General features: G+C 44.9%; 1 protein-coding gene across 13 annotated transcripts in view; it reads right to left on the reverse strand.

The window, feature by feature from the left end:
- Positions 1–20,301, reverse strand: part of KCNIP1 (potassium voltage-gated channel interacting protein 1) — a 376,078-nt gene that overhangs the window by 51,564 nt on the left and 304,213 nt on the right. Inside the window, exon 1 of one of the 13 annotated variants that reach the window (XM_040573622.1) lies at positions 1,031–1,052. The exons of the other annotated variants lie outside the window; for them this stretch is intronic. The gene's annotated coding sequence lies outside the window, so the exon portion shown is untranslated. Of the gene's footprint in view, positions 1–1,030; positions 1,053–20,301 lie in introns of those variants that run through there. 13 annotated transcript variants of the gene reach the window in all.

A 20,301-nucleotide genomic window follows, 5' to 3' on the forward strand; every position in this document is an offset into this window, starting at 1 on the left:
TATGCGTTCCTTGCTTTCGCCATTAACTAGCAAAATATACTTAATATATAAATGTCCTCTACTTTTATTCAATCTTATGTCAGCCTTAGCTAACCCATATTTTAAAGATAGCCACACAAACTATTGTGGGAGCTTATGCTAGTATTTTATCATTGCTTGTGCTTTGTAAACAAACTTGGTACTATCAGTAATCTAAGCAAAAATACACTCAGTGACTTGGGGTGTGTCCATTTTTTTTTTCATTTGGTTCATTAAGAAGTATTAAGAAGTCTTTTCTTTTGAAATTCACAGAGATACATACATCCCCTTGTGATTAGATAATACGATCACCACAGTTTGCTTAACTGTTGAAATACATATGCTTTCCTCACCTGGAAAAAGCCTTTAAGGAAAAAGTTTCACGCTACTAAGGTGAAGAGACCAAACCTTTCAATTCAGTACTTGAAAACAGAAACATTTCTCTCCAGGTTATTTTGCTTCTGGTTTCTTTACTGAAGTGCCTGCAGCACCAAACACAGAAAAGTTTTCTTTGTTCTATTGACATTCAGAATCTTTATTTCCATCTTGTCTTAAATTTACAAACGTCACAGCAGGTTTTCTTGTTTGTTTTCTTTGTCTTGGTATCCATATGAAATCATGCACCTAATTATCAGCTGTACTTCTATTACCCCAAGAGAGACTTTCCTTTTTCCATGCTGGCATTAAATTTATTTTCAAGAGAAAAAAGAAGGTTTAATAAATACAAAAAAAAAAAAGAAAATTAGATAAAGTAATGTCAAAAAAAATCACAGCTTCAGATCCTCGCTAGCTACAGTAATATACTGAAAGCAAACAAAGGTCCTCAATAAAACATCAAGCCTTATTCCCTCCTTGCAGCCTGTATGGGTCTTAAAGACGAAGACAACATTGAGAAACCAGTGCACTGACAGACAGTGCTACCCTTCCTGCTGCCTGCTGCTTCACTTCCCTGAAACTGAAACAGATTTAAACACAAGTAAACAGGAGCCGGAAAACTTGCAAGTTCTCTTACCATCTGACAAGTCAATTAGCCCGAGGTAGTGCAAAAGTTTCAGAGAGGAGCACACCACCACCACAATGCCTAGAGTCTGCAGTCCCTCCGACTCGCCTTTAGTCCACATCCTCCGAGGCACCAGGCAGTACCTGCTGGCGTGCCGGCACCCGGCTGGCAGACATCGAAAGCTGCAAACTCCTCCGTTGGAGGCTTTCCTCCCCGCTGCTCAGCTGAGTGTGCAGCCCCTTCCCTCTCCCTCCCCCGGCCTCGCACTCCCTCTTTCTCAGGCTCTCCCCCTACTTCTGCTTCTCTTCTTCTCTCCCCCCCCCCGGCTTGCCTTTTTTTTTTTTTAATTAAAAAACATCCAAGCAATTTCAGCATTTAGCAGTAATCTCGGGTTTTATTTTCTTTCACTTTAGCGTAATTCTCTCAAGAGTTTACTCTGCCCCTGAACAACTTAATGCAGGGCCCCTAACCTCAGCAACATCTTGCATAGTTTTCATTATATACTTTTTTTTTTTTTTTAAAAGTATCTGTGATACCAGTCATCTTTTGCTTTGGGGATTTTCTCAGTAATCCTACCAATTTGGATGCTTATTGTCAATGCCTCTTCTGTACTGCATAGGAGACTACAGCACATTGTAAGGGAGGAAAGGAAGTATCCTTCCCTTTCCTAATCCTCCTCCTCCTCTACATTACCACCCCAGGACACTGAGGCAGCAAGACACTTAGTGCCCCCAGCACACTGGGATACACACAAACACTCCCTGTGTGCACACGGATGCCCACACGGAGCCCAGGACCCGTGTGGTCGTTCTTTGTGCAAGGAAGCCCAGAGCATGCCCATGGCACAGTGCACAGGAGGACAAACCAGGGCAACGTGTCACCAGGCTGCTTGCTTGGGGTAGTGCTGCAGGTTGTTCTCAGCTTTAGTCAACGATGTGTTTCTCCATAAGCACTATGCAGGAGCAAACACTTGGCAGGTTTGGTGTTCTATCGGAGTGGCAGATGCAAGGCTGCAACATAATTAAAGCCAGATTTTCAACCACATCATTAGTGCAAGATGCTAGGATGTTCAGGGGAGTGCCGAGAGACAAGGCCCTTCCCCGCCCCATGCTGCCAGCCCTGGGGTGAGCAGCAGCCCTGGGCCCAGAGGAGTTGGGCCTACTGCCACTGTGCAGCCATGCCCGGGGGCAGGACCTCAACAGGATTTCGTACATCGTGCTAACCAAGGGATGCCCTCTGATTGCACAGACATTGCTATGGAAGCCAGGGTGGAGGAGGTGCGGAGTGCTCGTACATGCTTGAGTCATCAAGTCACCAAGTAAAGAACACGAGTTGGAGCTTTGTTTCCATGCGCAGGTGACCAACGAACAGATCAAACAGCAGAATAATGCATTTGCAAGGGTGATGAGGATTCCCTGCCACCGGCAGCTACCTAACCAGAGCTCCCTCTGTGCCAGCATGGGGCTGTTACCACCCCAGGCACTGGGACTCCCTGGTACAGGCACACAGAAGCCCCACGTTGTGCTTCCCTTCTGTGGAAGGGCTGCTGGTTGGCTGACAGACACCAGACAAAGTTCCTCCATCCCTCCAGCTTTAAGCCCTACGCTGACCTATCACTATGGTGTTTAGTTAAACCACACCAGTTTTCTGCTGCTATTTAGTCATTTAAATAAACACAACTGATTAGGGAGTTGGCTACAGATGCATAATCAGGTGGCAAACCCTGCAGACCCAGATCTGTGCTTCCCTTTTAAGAAATAATTTAATTATGAGCACGTCTCTGCAAAAGCTCAGCTCCCAGCTTGGCCCATCAGGTACCGCACCACCTGTTCTCTGCTACAGCATTGAGCTAATGTAAGAAATTGCTTCTGTGCTTTAAGCCCAAGAGTGAATCCTCAGTCCCGAAACAGAGCACCACCAACTCTGGACAAGAGGCAGAAATGTTAACTAAGAGCTATTTAACTGTTTTATTTGAATCACGCCTGGACCAAAGAAAAACCCGAACTGAGTCAATGCCAAATATATAGCTGGATTCAAAGTTGGGAGTTCTTTGGAGTAAATATTCTACAGGCTAGGAAACATTCTGCAGAGCTGCAGCAGCCTTTGGATCGATTTTTCCCAAACATTGGTATATCTGCTGTATAATATATACTGTTATTCTTGCAGAGGGTAACTCCAGGGACTAAATGTTTCCAGCTAAAAATCACACACAAAACTAGCAGCACAAACTTGAGTGCCCAGTTTTCTACTATAGCCAACAAAAACAAACTTTGCAGAACAACAACTAGAAGAACAAGGGCTTTTTTTTTTTTTTTTAAGTTATATAAGGGCAAGGTTAAGCTTCCTAGTGAAGCAGTAATAGCTTTATTTTTGCAAAATGCTAAAAAAGAAGAATGTAAACAGGTCTGTTTAAAGTACCAGATGTCTTGATAATAGAGATAGATGGTCTTGCTAATGCCTCGCCTAAGTATCTCTTGCACACAGCAAAAGGGGTTGAATGGCTCAATTAACTCTGGAAGGTTTGTGCTGGGTATGCACTGTGTGCGCCCTCTGGGAATGCGAGTAAGAACTTCATCAAGATCAATCAAAATAACATAATGAAAAGGATTTTGTGGTAATAAAAGAATTGCAATGATGAATCATATCAATGACTTATGTGATCTATAAAAGGCTCTTTAAATCAGGTGGCAAAAAATACATCATATGAAGGTGCAACAATCACAGCAAAATGGAGAATAACCTTCCCATCGCAGAAGCTTCTCCCAGCAGCCAAGCAATTTGGACCACATTTATACTTTCAAGGAGGATTCATCTCCTTGCTTCATTTTAAAACAAATACAGCACGACAGGTTCTCATTATCCACACCTGTAAAAAGCCTCCAGTGTTATTGTATGATTAGCCTGTTATAAAACAAAATATTAAATTTGTCATTTTGATCGACTACTCCATTGTTCTCGTGTTGTGATAAAGAACAAACAGGAACATCTGATTGATTCTTCCTGTGCAGCTCATTATTTCAAATATCTCCAGAACACCTTTGTTTATGGATCTTCTTCCCATACTTGGCAGTCCTGAACACTCTTCCCACATGGCCACTGCCCATAAATCTATTTTCACTGCAGAGCTCTGAGGCTCTTCCCCTTCTGTTGTATTTTAGAAGTGGCATAATGAGATCATTCACAATACTGCAGGTAGCTGTAACACCAAAAATATTAAATTACTATTCCATACATACTTATCCAATATAATATGTGTGCGCATAAAGTTGGGGGTTTTATTGCTGTTTTCATTTTCAACCAGGCAAACCAAAGCGAGAACCAGGTGTCTGAGTTATTTTAAGTCACCTAGACCCAAGCAAATGATATTGTTTAAATTTCAGTATTTTATCAGCCTGCCTTGGTCAACAGTTATTCATCTGCCCCCTTTACTCCACGTGATTTGGGTTTTCTCATATTTCTCCGGCTCTGACTATCCCTAAGGAATTTGTACCTTCTGCAAATTATGTGGAGAGATAACTACAGACTATGATTGAAAAAAAAAATACGCTATGAGTCAAGTTAACAAGTCTAGCACCCAAGTAACTAATGGTTTAGGGCCCAACCTAAACCATGAGCCATCTCCAGCCAAACTAACAACTGTTCACTGACAACAGGCTCAGGTCCCGACCCATTTGCACCACCACAATTTCACCCTGACCCCTCTGCCCACAAATTACTTAGGCTTCATATCACATTTGTGTTTTCCAGCAGTTATTCACCAGCCCAAAGTGTTTTTGGAAGTGCTGGCTAATTACCAGTTATTTTTGTCACTGGAGATGCATTGTGCGTAATGATAGGTGAGCCACTGATGTCTCAGTTGGGTTTGGGTAACGCAGAAGTGTGGATGCTTTTCTGTTAGTGCTGCACAGGGAGCTGGGAGCAAGGAGCTCAGTGCCTCGACCTGCCATCTTGCTGTGAGCTCAAGGAAGCAACCAGCAGACAAATCCTTGCCTGACATAGCACACATTTTTCTGCCCTAACAAAGGCAGCTATAATCCCATCCCCTTGGTTCACCTCTTCTGAGTCATGTGAAGCAGCCACTCTTTGCTCTGTGCATGCTTCCCTGCTTGCTGACCATGGAATGAAGCCGGCAGGTCTGAGGACCCACAGGGTTTATGCAGAGAAGCAGGAGGACCCCACACTTCTTCCCTTAAGAGGGATCGACCTTGGGATTCCCAGCTTATTATCCCAATTGGCCTCAACAGCTTCAGAAAGCACAGGAATACATTTCAGAGAAAGGCTCCAGAAATCAAATACCTCATTGTTGACTTTTTCTAGGCCACAGCGGGAAGCACAGGCAAGAATATCCGGCCTTGAAGGTTCTGCACACCTCTGAATGGAGGACTCGGCTTCACCCTGTATGTACCCCACTACAGCAGAAGCTGGCGGGTGCTAATGATGCACACACAGCCTCCTATCGAGCTGTAAGTGGTGAGTAGACCAGCAATGGATATAGAAACTGTAACCTCAGAGGACTAACTTGAGCTGCAGTTTACATGCACGCTATCTGAAATTGGGTGTGTATTATTAGAGCAAGGAATAATTAATGTAAGGGTAACAGCCACCTTTGGTGATTCCATCGCCTATTCCACTGGCAGGAATTCAGAGAGGCTGCACTCTTCTCCTTTTATTTACTGCTCTCTATCTGTTTCTGTAGATCTTTATACATATACCCACACGGCTGCAGGAACCCCAGCAGCACACCCAAAGCCTGGTGCCTCTCAAGGTGGCAGCTCACCAGCAGCCTTGCGGGGGGCACCAGCTGCTCTCAGCAGCTGCCCCACAAGTTCTCCAGCTCCGGACCTGCCCTTTGCAGGGCTGTTGGCTCAGGTTGGATGAAGCACCAGTGACTGAGTAGCAATGCCTGCTGCACCACGAGGGAGCCAGGGAAAGGCTTCCGCACCGGTGTCCTACTTTTCTGACTGGCAACAGAAGTTGAGGACACCTGCTGGGAGGAAAAGGAGGGTAGGGGAGAGGAAGTGGAAAGTTAAAAGGAGGAATAGCACAAGAGGGTATTTCAGGCCTGAAATAAGGAACACTAAGGTGATGTGACGTGAAGATCTGATCTAGGAAGGACAGGGCTTTACACAATCTGAAACCGGACACAAAAATGAAAAACCTGATGTCAATTCAACCAGGGGTTGATTTCCCATCCGGCTGACCTGTGCCAGGCCCCATCCCAGCTGAGCCCTTTTCCCAGAGCCCACACTCAGAGGTGAGCACGCTCCTCAGCAGCAGGTCCACATCACTACCAGGAGCCAAGAAACTCAAAAGCCGTGCCTGCCACAAGACACTGGCAATTGCTCTGCAGGGTCTCGAAGCAGTCCCAAGGCATAAACCTGGAAGTCTCTGCTGTCAAGTCTGGCTGCAGTGATTCTCATCACAGGTGGATTTTCCCCCGTATTATTTATTTCCCATCAGATTGCCACAACTCCTATCTCAGTTTTAATAAAAGTGATTATTAATAACAGAACCTTTGTTCTCAGACTTTTTTCTAATGGGCTGCGTTTTTCCAGATTCATATTGACTTAAGCGCATGAGAATAACCAAGAACAGCTAGTCTAATCTTTTTTCCACCCCCCACAAGGGCTCAGAAGATCAGGATTTTTTACCACAAGGAAACTGATGCAGGATGAACCCCACAACATGAGAATTTCTTAGCATACACTATACTGAGTTATTTGATACAGCTGCACCTGTTGTTTGCAGTTTCTGCAATAGCGAGTATCTTACTTTTCCAATGCATGCCAGCTTGCTGATAACTGCTAAGATATTCCTTCCGACCAGGTCTTTTGCTTACTACATCTTAAGGAAGAAGGAGAAATCCCTGAGGGAAAAAAAACACAGTGAAAGGATGCAGCACTACATATGCTTTACTCTCTCACTCATCTCCCTGATGGATCTTCTCTTGGCATCAGTTACAGCAAGAGAAGAGGCAGACAGTTACTGGGGTTTCTACTACAATTCTGTTCATGTACGATGTGCCTGGAGACACCCGTAATGCCACAGGAATGTCACTGGAAGGAACACCAGGTACCCTCTAGTCTAGCTAGCGCCTGGAGCAGGAGCTGCCTCGCTGCCAGCACACCACTCGCCAGGCGAGGCAAGGCTCGAAGCTCCCCAGGGATGGTAACTCTAGCACCACATCGCTCTCCTAGGCGGGAGGTTTCTCCTAACACCCGATCTAAGCCTCTGAAGCTGTCACGTACAGCCGCTAGCCCCTCTGTTATGAAGCTAGGTATCTTTCAACAGTGCACGCATACGGTCACCTGCAAGCCACACAGCCTTCCTCCAAGCTGTCCAGCTTCTACCCATGAAATATACAGGCTGCTCTTTGAAAGGCAGCATTTAAGGCTAATACATTTGAGTGTATTCTTTAGAGAAAGCTCCTGAACCTGGGCCAAGCCATTTTGCTGCTGACATTGCTGCCAAAACCTTTTCATTATCCTAAGAAGGGCTGGACTACCAGCCAACAGCACGGTCTCTCCTTCCCTACCTCAAAGCATTTTCTACTAAGATGCAGGGAGCTCAGTTACCTGGCGTACCTTCCCCCTGCCAAAGTTCAGGCTGCAAAACACGTAGAAGGGACGTTTTCAGAGAGGAAGCATTGAGGCGGTCTTCCAGGCAGCAAGCAAGGAAGGTTCTGGTTTGGATTGTAGCTCTAAAAGTTGATACGTACAGATGTCTGACTGCAGAATAGCATTAGAAACATCAGGAGCTGTGTGAAACACTCCAAAAGTGTTTTCCCATGTCCTGGCTACTCAGACTTGACATGTGGTGCAGCCCACAAGGGCACACAGTGCCAGGAGGGGTGGACTTGGCACCTTTAAGATGAACAGCATTTTGCACCTGTCTTTATGGAAACAGAACCCAAATAATCATGAAAGGACAGCAGAGAAATTCAAGTTCGGAATTCTGAGAGCTTTGTTGGAACAGCTGCAGATTCGGAGAACTAAGAAGAAAGCCAGGAAGCCTGGCTGTCACAAGCAGTTAGTATCCCTTTGAAAATCCACCCAACTACCCCGAGTGCCGCAAGATACAGCTCTCCTGGGGACACCAGTGCCAAGCTAGCACTGACCAGCAACTCCAACTGAGGTATCTGCTTCTCAACCCCTTATTTTCAAGTAGTGAACTGAACAAGCAGTCCATTTGGTACATTTCTCCAGTGATGCTCCAGGGGAATATTAAACTCTTCTTATTTTCACATTAGAATAAGGTAAAACACCGCCCCGTAAAGATCACATCATAGATTCTGCCCTAGTTACAACACACGTATTACAAGCTTTAGCACTGAACACTCTCCAGTTGTAGAATGCTGCTCCTTTATCTATTAAACCATGTTTTCTCATCACTTTTCATAATGTTCTGCACTTATTTTTAAATAGCCTCAAGCAATGAACACTTGCATACGGCTTCCTAAATAACCCAAATTTTTCACTTAGCGATGTGCTGCAAGAGGAAATACCTTTAAACACTCATTGACTCTTCACTAGGATCTCATCTTCACTGCATCATCTACACATTACTTGCATTTAAGTTTTCTTTTTTTTAAATCATCTGTAATTTGTATTTCCATTTTCCCCCCAGCTTGAAAGAAAGCTTACTTTAATTGGTTATTTGCATAATTATTCTGAACAAGAAAGCACTATAAAAATGGCTAATAGGAGATCAGAGTACTGTATTCATGAAGGAAGTACAAAACAGACAAAAAACTAACTGTATTTTAGGTACAGCATCGTCGCAAGTCACATCATCCCTGAAGCATTTGAAAACCCGGGCAAAGCAGCAAAATTCTCAGCACTTAATGCCTCGCAATGCAACAGAAACCAAGAACAAAGCGGTCAATCTATAAAGCCAACGTCTCTCTGAAGTTATGTTTTCTAAAGAAATAATATCAAGTTTGTAAAGTATAACAAAACAAAAACTAAAAAAGCAGTTTATGCTGTTTCTCCAAATGCATGGAAACTAAGAGAACTTTTGGAGGACTCAGAGGGGAAATGGCTTGGCTTCTGCAAGCACAGCTCCGGCTGTTCTGCTCCTCTAGTGGCCCCACTGGTTAAGTTCTGCTTCTGGGCACAGCACAGATGGAAAATGCTCTTGACCAACAAAGAGCTCGAAATAAAGGCAGTAACACAAGTGCATGTGACAGAAACTACAGAAAGGATGTGATGCTAAAGCTAAATGGTAGCCTGGGATAAATGACCTCCTTCAAGCCTCTGCCCTTCCGTGTATTTAAAATACTCGGTGACCAAGCACACTGGACACTGGCAATGGAGCCAGCTTCCTACTCACTACCACCAGTTGCACAGCAGAAGAGCAAAGGAAAGCAACAAGCTACCAGCATATACTTGTATTTGCAGTTCCTCAGCACGGAGGAGGGGAAAAAAGCCATGAGCAAACCCCAGCGAGCAGATTTAAACTCAGAAATTAAGTCGAAATTCAAGGGCAAAAGCAAACCGAAGGAAATTTATGACTATGTCACATCGGGGAAAGGGCAGCACAGGCAGAAGAATGATTTGTACACAGCTCATCCCAGGCCTGTAAATATTCATATTTGGAGATGCATTACAGATCATACATGCTCCAGCAGTTACAACACCCCTCCAGTAACCCACATTCCTCCCGAGTAGCACCATGCACCCATCACATTTCTAGTCAAAGGTTACAGCAGAAGCACGGGGGGGGGGGGGGAGGGGGTGGGCATGGATTTGTTTCCTCAAAGTCCTCCACACACAACTCCAGCACTAGTGTTTTTTCTCAGGGAGTGTAATACACTTGCGCTAGCTCTTACTCAAAGAAACATCCATCAGCACAGGAAGGGCTTATCGCAGAGGTGCCGATACTCTGGAGCAAGAGTTGCTCATCCCTTGGGCTACCAGTGGCACCAGGTGGAACCGGCACAAGCTCCATCACACACAGCTGAGGAGCTCCAGGAGCACTGCCCCTCAGCACCAGAGGGTCTCTGCCAGCACCTGGGGAGGAGCAGCCAGGGCACAGCCCTTGCCAGAGCACTGCAGCAGCCCCAACACCAACGTGGGCGCTGAGAGTCAGACAGCTTACCCTTCTGCCCGCCTGTATACATAGAGTTATCGCATGACGATCTATGTACATCATCCGTACTATGCCAATTCTTCATGAAAAAACAATCATACACAGCATGCAAGGAACTAAGATGAAAGGCCCAAGTCCATTCAGAATGGTGCTGGTCCAGTTCCAAGGTTCACCTAAGTTCTGTTCACTTCTATCACAAGATCATTGCGTTTTGGAACGTATTACTGAGTATCCAAGAGCTTTTAACAGAAAAGTTTGAAAGATGTCCGTATCAAGTAACCACATATTTCCACGGTGGTCCATAGTATTCTGTAGAGATTTTAATAAACCTCTGCCTCTACCTAAATACACTCCTGTCAGTTTGCTGACTGGAACATATTCTTCCCAAGGGAGAGGAATATGATAGCAGACACTACTTAGCCCTCCCTCTCTCCCCTCAATTTTGACTGCAGCTTATTAATTGCAAGGTATGCTCTTGTGAAAAAGAATTACAATAATTACTATTATTAAACTAGATATCAGTTTGGACAAATCAGTGAATGCTTCACTGATGTTTCACTGCCGCTCAACCACACCCCCTTCCCACAAATCTAGCAATGATGCCAAACTATGTCTGGAGGTATTGGAGATGCTCATTTAATCTAAAATGCAAAACACCCTTCAGTACATTGAAAAATCCTTGTCTAGAGCCTTCTCTATCCTTCAGCATTTTACATGCACAGTGAGTAGCTAGTTATAATTAATTTGTTAACCATTGTCAAGCCCTGTACTACAAGAAGTTTGTTTTGATACAAGATCTAACTTTCAGCTAGAGCTTACAAAAGTTCAAGTATCGATGTGAATGCTAGAGATACAATCACACATTTCTGCCATTTCCAGAACAGAAAAAAAGATGGCAAAACACCAGAGCACTTAACTGTTGCCCCAACAAGCAAGTACTGGGCAGTATCCCTGTTCCAGCTGGCTTGGAAAACTGAAGGACACTTCTCAGCTTGCAAAAAACACAAGCATGCAAGAAAGCCATTTGGCAAACAAAGGCAGGCAGAAGTTCTTCAGCTCCAGCAGACCACAAAGTCATTCTGCCAGTGTAAGCTCAGGGGAGGTCTAGAGCTCTTCAGTGATGGGAATTCAACCATTTAAGCAGCTGCAGAGGTTTAGTTTGCTTGAGATAATCCATGCTAAGAACATAGCTTTTTTTCCACTTGTTTGTTTTTAAACTATTCTATACTATATAACTATAGTTACAAGAAAAGGTGGGCCTCAGGCTGGGGAGGGCCTACAACGCAGCTGCAACAGAGGTGCAGCTCACCCAGTTACCAGCTTCCTGCCTCGCTTTGCCATTTTAGCTGCATGCCCTTCTTACAGGGAGGATGGATTTCAGATTAAAATATGAGCGTTTGAATCTTAAGGCATTCATCATGGAGGAACCCATACATCATACATCCTTTTGGAAGGAAAAACCCAGAAATATATACATTTGAATATATGAAGCTTTGTGAGCCTGAAAGCAGTTTGCAAGGTTGCAAATCACCCAGTTCCACAAGTGCACTAATCCCATTTCAGTTGCTGGCTCCAATACTATCAAGGCAGAAACATGGAAAAGCACTTGATTTCACATAAGCACATCGGAAAAATTTCATGGACACTGCTAAATAATTGATCTGCACAGGAAGGAATTTTCTAGTGTCTAGTTTGCTGCACAGATTGCAGAGCTACAACCTTTTGTGCTAACGTGCACAGAAATACGTCTCCCTGCATACTTCTCCTGAATACCAAGTAGGTAGTCTGTAGCTGTTAGGAAATAAGCTCACACACACATCCAAGCACTAGCAAGCATTAATATTTAGGTTTATTCAGACCCAGCCATAAACTTGTTACCAGTGGGAAACGTATACATCTTCCTGAACAACAGAAGAGTGTCTGGAGAGTCAGTTAAGAGAGAAAGAGCATCTTTTCAGTACATAGTCTCAAACCTAATAAAAATTTCACAGTTATAACTCTAGAAAGAGAAGGTGAAGTTAGCGTATTTACTCAATACAGTCGGTTCAGTTTATGCAGTAATTGCGCTCGGAGGGGGCATTAGGCAGCGCAGACTTGGAAGTGCCCTACACCAGCCTGGAACGAAGCATCAGCTGAGGATGCTGATTATCTCTTGTTTATGGGAGCGCTAACTGCACAGACACTCAATTGACTAATAGCACAACGTCATTTTAGGCTTTGCTTTTGGTCTCTTTGCTATGACTCCAAAGCACAGAGACAGTAGAATTAAATGCATCACAAAAACGGAGCTGGCAAATCTTATGCAAGAGCTTTACTCAAAGGGAAAGCCACCCCATGCACAGGTGACGGACTGCAACTTGCATTGCAATGCATTGAACCTGAGTTTGAGCCTTCACAGGAGAAATTTCTTCAATACCTCTCCCTCAGTGAGGAGGAAGGCAAGGATGCAGACTCCCACATGCACAGCCACAGAGGAGTGGGCTAAACCCTTCATGTTTCATATCAAAACAATTCAGTTATCTGAGGCCCCGCTGGGATTAGGTGGGGACTGGTCACAGGTCCACCAGAACCAGCAATAAGACCTGGATAGGAGGAACACAAGGTCCTCATCTGCACGCCCATATTCTGCCTGGATGGCCTTACAACATCTGCAGTAATGGTTTGGTTCAGTTATAGTGCTGTATCTATGCCCCCTTTATTTTTCTCTTGGGTTCATCTGCGTCAGCACCACTTTGACAACAAATGGACATTTTCTCCTTGATGTTCTAAGCTCACATGTCTGAAATGCTGCTCTGCATCACCACCCTGTTGGCACTCTTCAGTTACCCCATGAACACTGGAAAGAGGTCAGTGTCTGCCCTTGCCTGCTCCTAACAGCCCACACCGAGTCACAATGAGACAGAAAAGAGGGGTGCTAGCCTGGGACTTTGGAAACCTTGCTCTGCTGGGGAGCAGTGAAACCACGGCCAGGGCGTGGAGACCAAGATGCCCCAGGGAGGAGCCGTGTGTCCACCCTGAGCTCTGGGCCTGGCTCTCCCTTTTGTGAGGCACGGCCTCAGAGGGCTCTTACAGCACAAGTGTGCTGCCTGCTGCAAAACACTAGGAGGTGGCGCTGTGGGGGCACTTCATCTTGAAGCAGGACTAGCAAGACAGTACCTGGGCAGATGAAGGGATGTTAAATGCACAATACAACAAATTGCAGCCATTAAACAACCACTGTTATCAACCCAGCCTTAGTTCAAGAAAGTAACTGTGTCACAAAAACTTAGTAAACCCTTTCTTTAGGTGAACTCCAGCATCACAGAGCTTGGCAAATCATTGCTGACTTCCGCACAAGCAGCCAAGGGCACTTGTCTTCCAGAAAGTCCCTTGGGATTAGATGAGCTCCCTTACCCAAGTCTCCTTGGCATAACTTTGAAAGAGACTTCTTGCAGAATAGTTTTGCCCGTGTACACCCACACATCCCCTTGTTTTACCAGCAGGTCAGAAATAAATGTTTTCTGTTCAGTGCATTTCAGAGACTGCCCACACCGGTGTGCCCAGTAAGAAACCAGCTGCCAGGCATGTTGTGATATGGGTCTGCTGTGACTTCAGGGGAGACCTGAACACAGACCAACATTTCCATTTTAATAAAGACATCAGTTACAAAAGGTGCCACTGAGGGAAAGTACTTGCAGTAATGGGGAATTAACAAGTCCCTGTAATTAGCCAATTAGTTATCTTGAATCTAATTCATTAAGAAGTTGCACGTCCTCATTTCATTTATTTCTCCTCCCACTTTCTGCTTTCCAGCCAAGACTGATGGCAGAGAAGGTAGGAGAGGTGAGGCCCAGCAGCAGACATTGAGCTCGGCTGCTGCAGCCCCCAGGCACGCTCTGAAGCTGACCCGCACCGCACGGTCATCCCTGCTCCACGGAAACTGGAGGAACCCTGCTGCCAGCAGGTTTGCTGGAGCCAGCTGCCATTACACACGGTGTGGAGGACTCAGTAGCCTGAACATGGTGTTAGCCATCCAGGAACCAGCCCAGAACAAGGCAGCACCTGGTGGCACATGCTTCTGCACGGGGAAACCCACTTGGGTATCAACACATCCAGGCTGCAACACCTAGGGGTATCTTAAAGAGCTTCCCCAGGGCCCTATCTGCCAACCCCACATACATTCAATACTTACAAAAATCAGCAAAGAGAAAGGAACAGGTACAGGGAGCTGCAAGACACGCACCTTTGTCCGGGTATTGTCAGATCCGGGCTCAAATATTAGAGCTGGAGGTTTTCAAAGACTGTAAGGACAGCAGCAATTCAGCCCTGCCTGAAAGTCACTGACAGAGAGAATTCCCTCTCACAGCAAATGTTCTGAGTGATCAGCTCAAGCTCTCTGCCTCCTTTCTTAGCATTAAAGGAAAAATGCAAAATGCTGGGTTTGATTTCATTTCTGCTTGTAAATCAAGCCACAAAGTCTGTCATAGCCTCTGTTAACTAGGAAAGCATTCACTGGCTGTACTCTGAACAGGCACTGCACTTCGGTGTTCTTTTAGGATTACTTCACGAGAGGCAAACTGACACAAAGGTCCCCATTTCCCAGCTATAATTAAATGGAAATAATTCCCAAGAACCTCCCCTCCACAGTAAGTCCATGGATATCTTTTCCTCTTACAGGTGAGACAGTTTGTAGATGATGTTGCCTAAATGGGCTTTAAATACACAGTGCATAAAAATTTAGCAAATGACTAAGAGATGAGTGTCCACACAACACAAGAAATACATTAATAGGGGCAAAAGAAAAAAGTGGGCTAATGCTTCAGTTAGAAATTCATCTTATGTTAACGTCAACCAGGAGATAATTGCCACTGCTATTACAGAGCTTCCACCTACAGCTTTGGCATACTTTACAGAGAAAATCCTAGTAGGGAGACTGAGACAGTAAGAGAACTTTGCCCAGAGCCCTGTGGGGAAGCGGCCAGGAGCAGCGGTGAGGATCCCTGAGTGCTGAAGCAGCTTAGTGCAGCACACTGTCCTCTTCCCACTGTCTCACCTGAACCCCGTAACTGAAATTGGATGGGTTTACACATGACCCTGCCTTCATTTTGTTCACTCACAACTTCGATTTTGCTTGGAGTGACTTGTCCACTGAAGTCTACTCTTTTGTTCCTTAAGCCATTCAAAACCACCAATTTGAAAGCTTCGCTATTCCTTGACTGCCAAGGAAATCTAATCCTCTGGAAAGCTTCGAAACAGAAGAGAACAATATGCAGGGTGGGGGTGAGACTAAGGACAGGAGGAACCAGTGAAAATTGAATAATCAATCAAGACTGAAAAGCAAAGAGAAGCATCAGAAAAAAAGCCAGTTTACCCATGCCATATGTGCCAGCCAGAGTCGTGTCGATTATTCTTCTAACCCTCGAGATGCATGCCTTTGTTAGGAGATGTGTATCAATTTACTGAGCCAGCCTTTAGGAAAAAATGCCTTTCCAAGTCAGATGAAGGAAAGTTAGAAATAGGGAGATCACCTACTACAGCTGCAGTAAAACCACAGCTTTAAAAAAAATCAGGAGAGATGCAAAGCATTTATCTACATCCAAATCATTCCAGAGGTAGGAGCACAACCAAATGTCAGGCACTCCTGGTTTAAATCCACAGTTACCCAACAAAAGCTGTCATTACCCCTGTGCCTGTTACTGGGGGACAGCCAGTGACAAAACAAAGGTCAGCATGTGGCTCTCCCTGCAGGATCTCATTTCAAGGGGTAACTTTGCAATCCCACTGAACAAAGATTGCAGTTGCTCACAACTCTTGAGCAAGACAGGCAGGCCGGAGCTCGCTAAGGCTTACAGGGCATTTCTTAAGGTCCTTGGCTTTTCCTCAGCTACCTACAAAGTCATTCTGACTCTCTAAAGTCAGGGGAAAAAAACACCACCACCACAAGACAATTATGGGGAAAAACAAAAAACCACAAACCCACAGAACCACCAACACTGCAACACTGGAGACTGCTGAAAGGGGAATAAACACTACAGGAGAAAGTAGTATTATAACTTTTATCTCAGGACTGAGTGTTGTGTTGAGCTTATGCAAAACCCACAAATCCTTCTCTGAACAATAGAAGGCTTTAACTTCATTGGGAAGCTACTTGTTGGAGTGAAATAAAGAGAATTTGCAAATTCTGTTTTCTCTTTAGAAGACTTTTGGAGTGAGTTCTGGTACAATACAGGAAAGCACATGATAAGTGGATTAGCAATAATGATTCCTTCAGCTCTAAGGACAAACTTGTGCTAAGAACTGTACCAACACATCTCCTAGAGAGTGGCGAGCAAGCTCACCTCATTTTAGAAGATGACTGAGGCAGCAGTCACTTCAGCAAAAGAAAAAGGTTGTCCTAAAATACAAACACAACTAGGTATGCCTGCATTGGTCGTTTTCTCCTCCTTGGAAGCACATGCAGGGAGGAAGAACCCTGTGGCAGCACGAGGTGCATGCATGCAGGCTGAGGGAGGTTTCCCATTTCCAACAACCTGGGTGTTTTGTACCATTAAGTTCGTGTTTAAGAGAGCTGTCATCCTTCGTATCAAGTGTACCAACCAGTCCCGCCTGCAGAGTTTAAGACAATGGATTTGAATTGGAGAAACTTGAAAAAACGAAGTGTTCTTGTTAGCCACATCAGCAAGGTTACTGTCCTTTGCTTTTTATTAAATAAGAGTATTAGAGAGGGAGAGAACACACATCAGGAGGTATTTAAATTTACTTATAAAGATAATCCAATTGCACATTCTCAGCAACGTTACAATAGTGTCTAAAAATTGGTCACTTGGTTCATACCAATACGGAACTGCCTGTCTCCAAAACTCTCAGTTATTCAAACATCAGGATCGAACAGTTATTTGCACCCATTCAATGCAGAAGGTCAGTATCACATTCAAAACAGAAAAAGCTGCCTTTGGGACAGAAGAACAACTCTCATGCAGTTGTTCCTCAACTCACATGTATTTTTGGGTACCTCCAATAAAGAAGTACATTTGGACAGTTATGACTTTAAGACAAGTTATGACTTTAAAAAAGGTCTAATGATGTTCAGTTTCCTAAAGCAAGTCAGAGCTACCCTCTGCCAGAGGCCTGGATGGTCAGAGCGATCTATTCCATAGTCCTGCAGTTTTCAGCACCCCACTTGCACTGCAGCTTTAGAAGCATGCTGTAAAATTAAACGCATACCTGTAAGTTGGTGATTTTAAAACATACTAATGCCCCAGCCATAGGAATTTGAAGCCCATTTCACAGTAAGCCGGGCCCTTGCCTACCACAGCTATGCACTCTGTGGGTGCGCAAAGATTTTAAGTCCCTTTACAACAATATTTTGTGCTGCTACAAGCCTAAAGGCCTTGAAAAGCCATGCCTCAGATGCATGGATATCACGTCACCAGGATTTGCTCAGTAACACACCAGAAGACTTCTCTGCTCTGTGCTTCTCCGAGAAGTGGCCCAGTATAATTCTAAGGTCATTTGTAAGCGCTGTCCGCAACAACAGCTGTGCCCGCATTTCTCATTCCAGGTCTTATCACAAGTTATTTCTGTCATTTTTTAACTAGCCTAAGAAAATAAATAAAATTGGCTTTATACCAGTCCTTAAAACCAGGAAATTAATTCTGGACTCTTGAGTTATAATCGAGAACATCATAAAATCAAGCAGGTTACAACTAGACAATGGTGCTAATGTCTGTGGAGTGACGAGCTCCAAGGAAGTAATTGGAAATACATAATTTCTCACTGTGCCAGAGAAAGCAACAGTTTAATTGACAGAAGTAGGCAGTCTGTAACTAAGTGGCATTTCAGCATCAGTATAAATGCACAATTATTTAACACATATTTGAAAAGCAATACTTTTCCTTTTGCACAGAGAATTTTTGAAGCCCTGTGTAGAGAGAATAAAATAGCTATAGCCGGAAAGCCCAGTATAGCAGATTTAATAGCCTTCACTCAGATGCATTATAAAGCTATTAAATGTCTGCCATTCAGGTAATTATTGGAGGCTTGCCATATCTTTTGCTGTCTCCCAGCCAAGATGTGAAGAAAAGGAGAGGTGAAAAAATGGGAGGGGAAGTTAATGGATCCAGCCGAAGAGCTTTTCTCAGTAATTACATCTGATTGGAAAATTGTCTGCTTTAAAGAACAGAAACCTGAAGCTCTATTAGTAAGAGGAGATCTCAAATTTCTAATTAACAGAAAACAAAAGTACCACGCATTTCACATCATATGTTCTTGTCACACAAGCCCCCGTTCTCAAATGATTCTCCGAAGGACTAATTCGCCCATGACATGGCAGAGGGGGGACGGGGAATCTTCCAAACAAAATAAACCCAGTGCTTTTGAAAGTGCAGTTGGGCCTGTGCAGAAATCCAGCTGCTTAACTGACCAGCTAACTATCCTAAACCTGCTCAAATTTGGGTGCAACATACACACACACACAGATCCCTGCCCTCAGTCTCTGTGCACCAGGAGCTGCCCTGCACTTGTGCTGTGGCTGGCCAGGCAGAACTAAAGGATGTGCCCAGAGCGGTCCCTGGGGAACCAAGCTGTCTGTAGACACCTGAATGCAGCAGGGAGTGGACATGTGCCTCAGACAGCCCCTATTTCCCTCCATAGGGCTGCCAAATTCTGTACCTGGTGCTGAGCTTGCTCTGGGGAGTCTCACTCCCACCTGTAGCCAAAATGACACTTAAGAACCAGCAACAGACCTTGCACTAATTCACAGGACGCCCTAACTTGATCTAGGTCCCAGTTTTTCGATTTCTATCCCATTTTCGCAGGTTAAGACAGTCTGTCAGCATTAGAAAAGGCAGAAAAGATGTTACGTACATTTTCCTGCTAGATGTGAGTTCATGCAGAAAGCAATCTCACTAACAAGGAACCGAGGGAAAATACCAGTATAAACACTTCCTAGCGAGTTGGGCTGCTCCCTCTATCCCAAGCGATGGACTCAGCCCATCAGCAGCACAGTACAAGTGTCCCATACTGCTTTCCATCAGTAACCCATCCTAACAGGCTGGGTACACATCTCAGAGTCCAAATGATCGTCCCCTTGCAGGTGAAGGTGAGATTCCCCCCCCGCAGCATCTCCCTGCAGCCCGGTGTCTCAGGGCGCGCACACACTGCTGGTGATGATGGCACTAGTCACACAGCCATGCCTGGCCAGCACAGCACAGCGCTGGCCATGCATGCCCCAGTGGGTTTCATAGCCCCTGGGGGGTCCTAGAGGATGAAGTACAAGATACGTGCTGCTGACAACAGAATCACAACAGGAACTGCTGAAAACTGATGCCAGAGTCACTGCAGATGTGGGAGACACCGCAAAGCAAGCGGTGGGCACAGAACAGAGCTGACAGCACTTCTCGAGCAATACGCTACGCCTCTGTGGTGCAGAACAGCGCTAAAAGTGAGGAGTGGTGTCAAAGAGGTTGCACCAAAGTCCCCCAAAGCTGGAACCACAACTACGTACTGATTATGAGGGGACAGACAATGGTGTCTGTAATATACAAAGAGGAGTCAAAGACCTGCTCCTATCCTCTTAGAGTAGGTGAAAACCACCACCACCAAAGAGTCAGGATGGGAAGACTGAACCGAAGACAGGGCACAGAGGAGGGTCAATGGACTTGGCACAGATGGGAACAAGACTTGGTTCCTGCAAACCCATGCATGAGAGGAGGGCATGACAAAGACCAGCTGCATGTGACTGGATTTAAATCAGAAAATTCTGTACGCATTTGAAATTCTGCACTACATTCACAGTTGCAGTTTTAATTACCGTGTTGGCTGGGGAAGGGAACCTTGATGAGCTGCACCCTTTAGAGTATTCCTGAGTAGCTCCTGTGCGCGTAGGCTCTTGAAACATGATGCTGAGAAGAAAACCTGTGCAAGATGCTAGGGCTCCAAGTGATTGCCGAAGGACACAACTCTTTGACTGGCCTCGAAAACTTCTCAGCTCACAATTGCAGGGCTAATTTGCCTGTCCTCTCAGAGATGGGCATCCACCTGCCCCTCGATCACAAAATTTTTTCTTTCCAGAGAGGAGCTGTAATATACAATTTCACCTTCAAGGTAGCAGTTCTGCTATTCAAATACAGAATTACTTCAACTTTGCTGATCTCATTCAAGAGCTGAGGGGACCATAATCCACATGTACACTTCAGCTTAAGTCTGACTTTACG

This window comes from Cygnus olor, chromosome 14 (genome assembly GCF_009769625.2).
Source record: "Cygnus olor isolate bCygOlo1 chromosome 14, bCygOlo1.pri.v2, whole genome shotgun sequence".
In the NCBI taxonomy this organism is placed as follows: Eukaryota; Metazoa; Chordata; class Aves; order Anseriformes; family Anatidae; genus Cygnus; species Cygnus olor.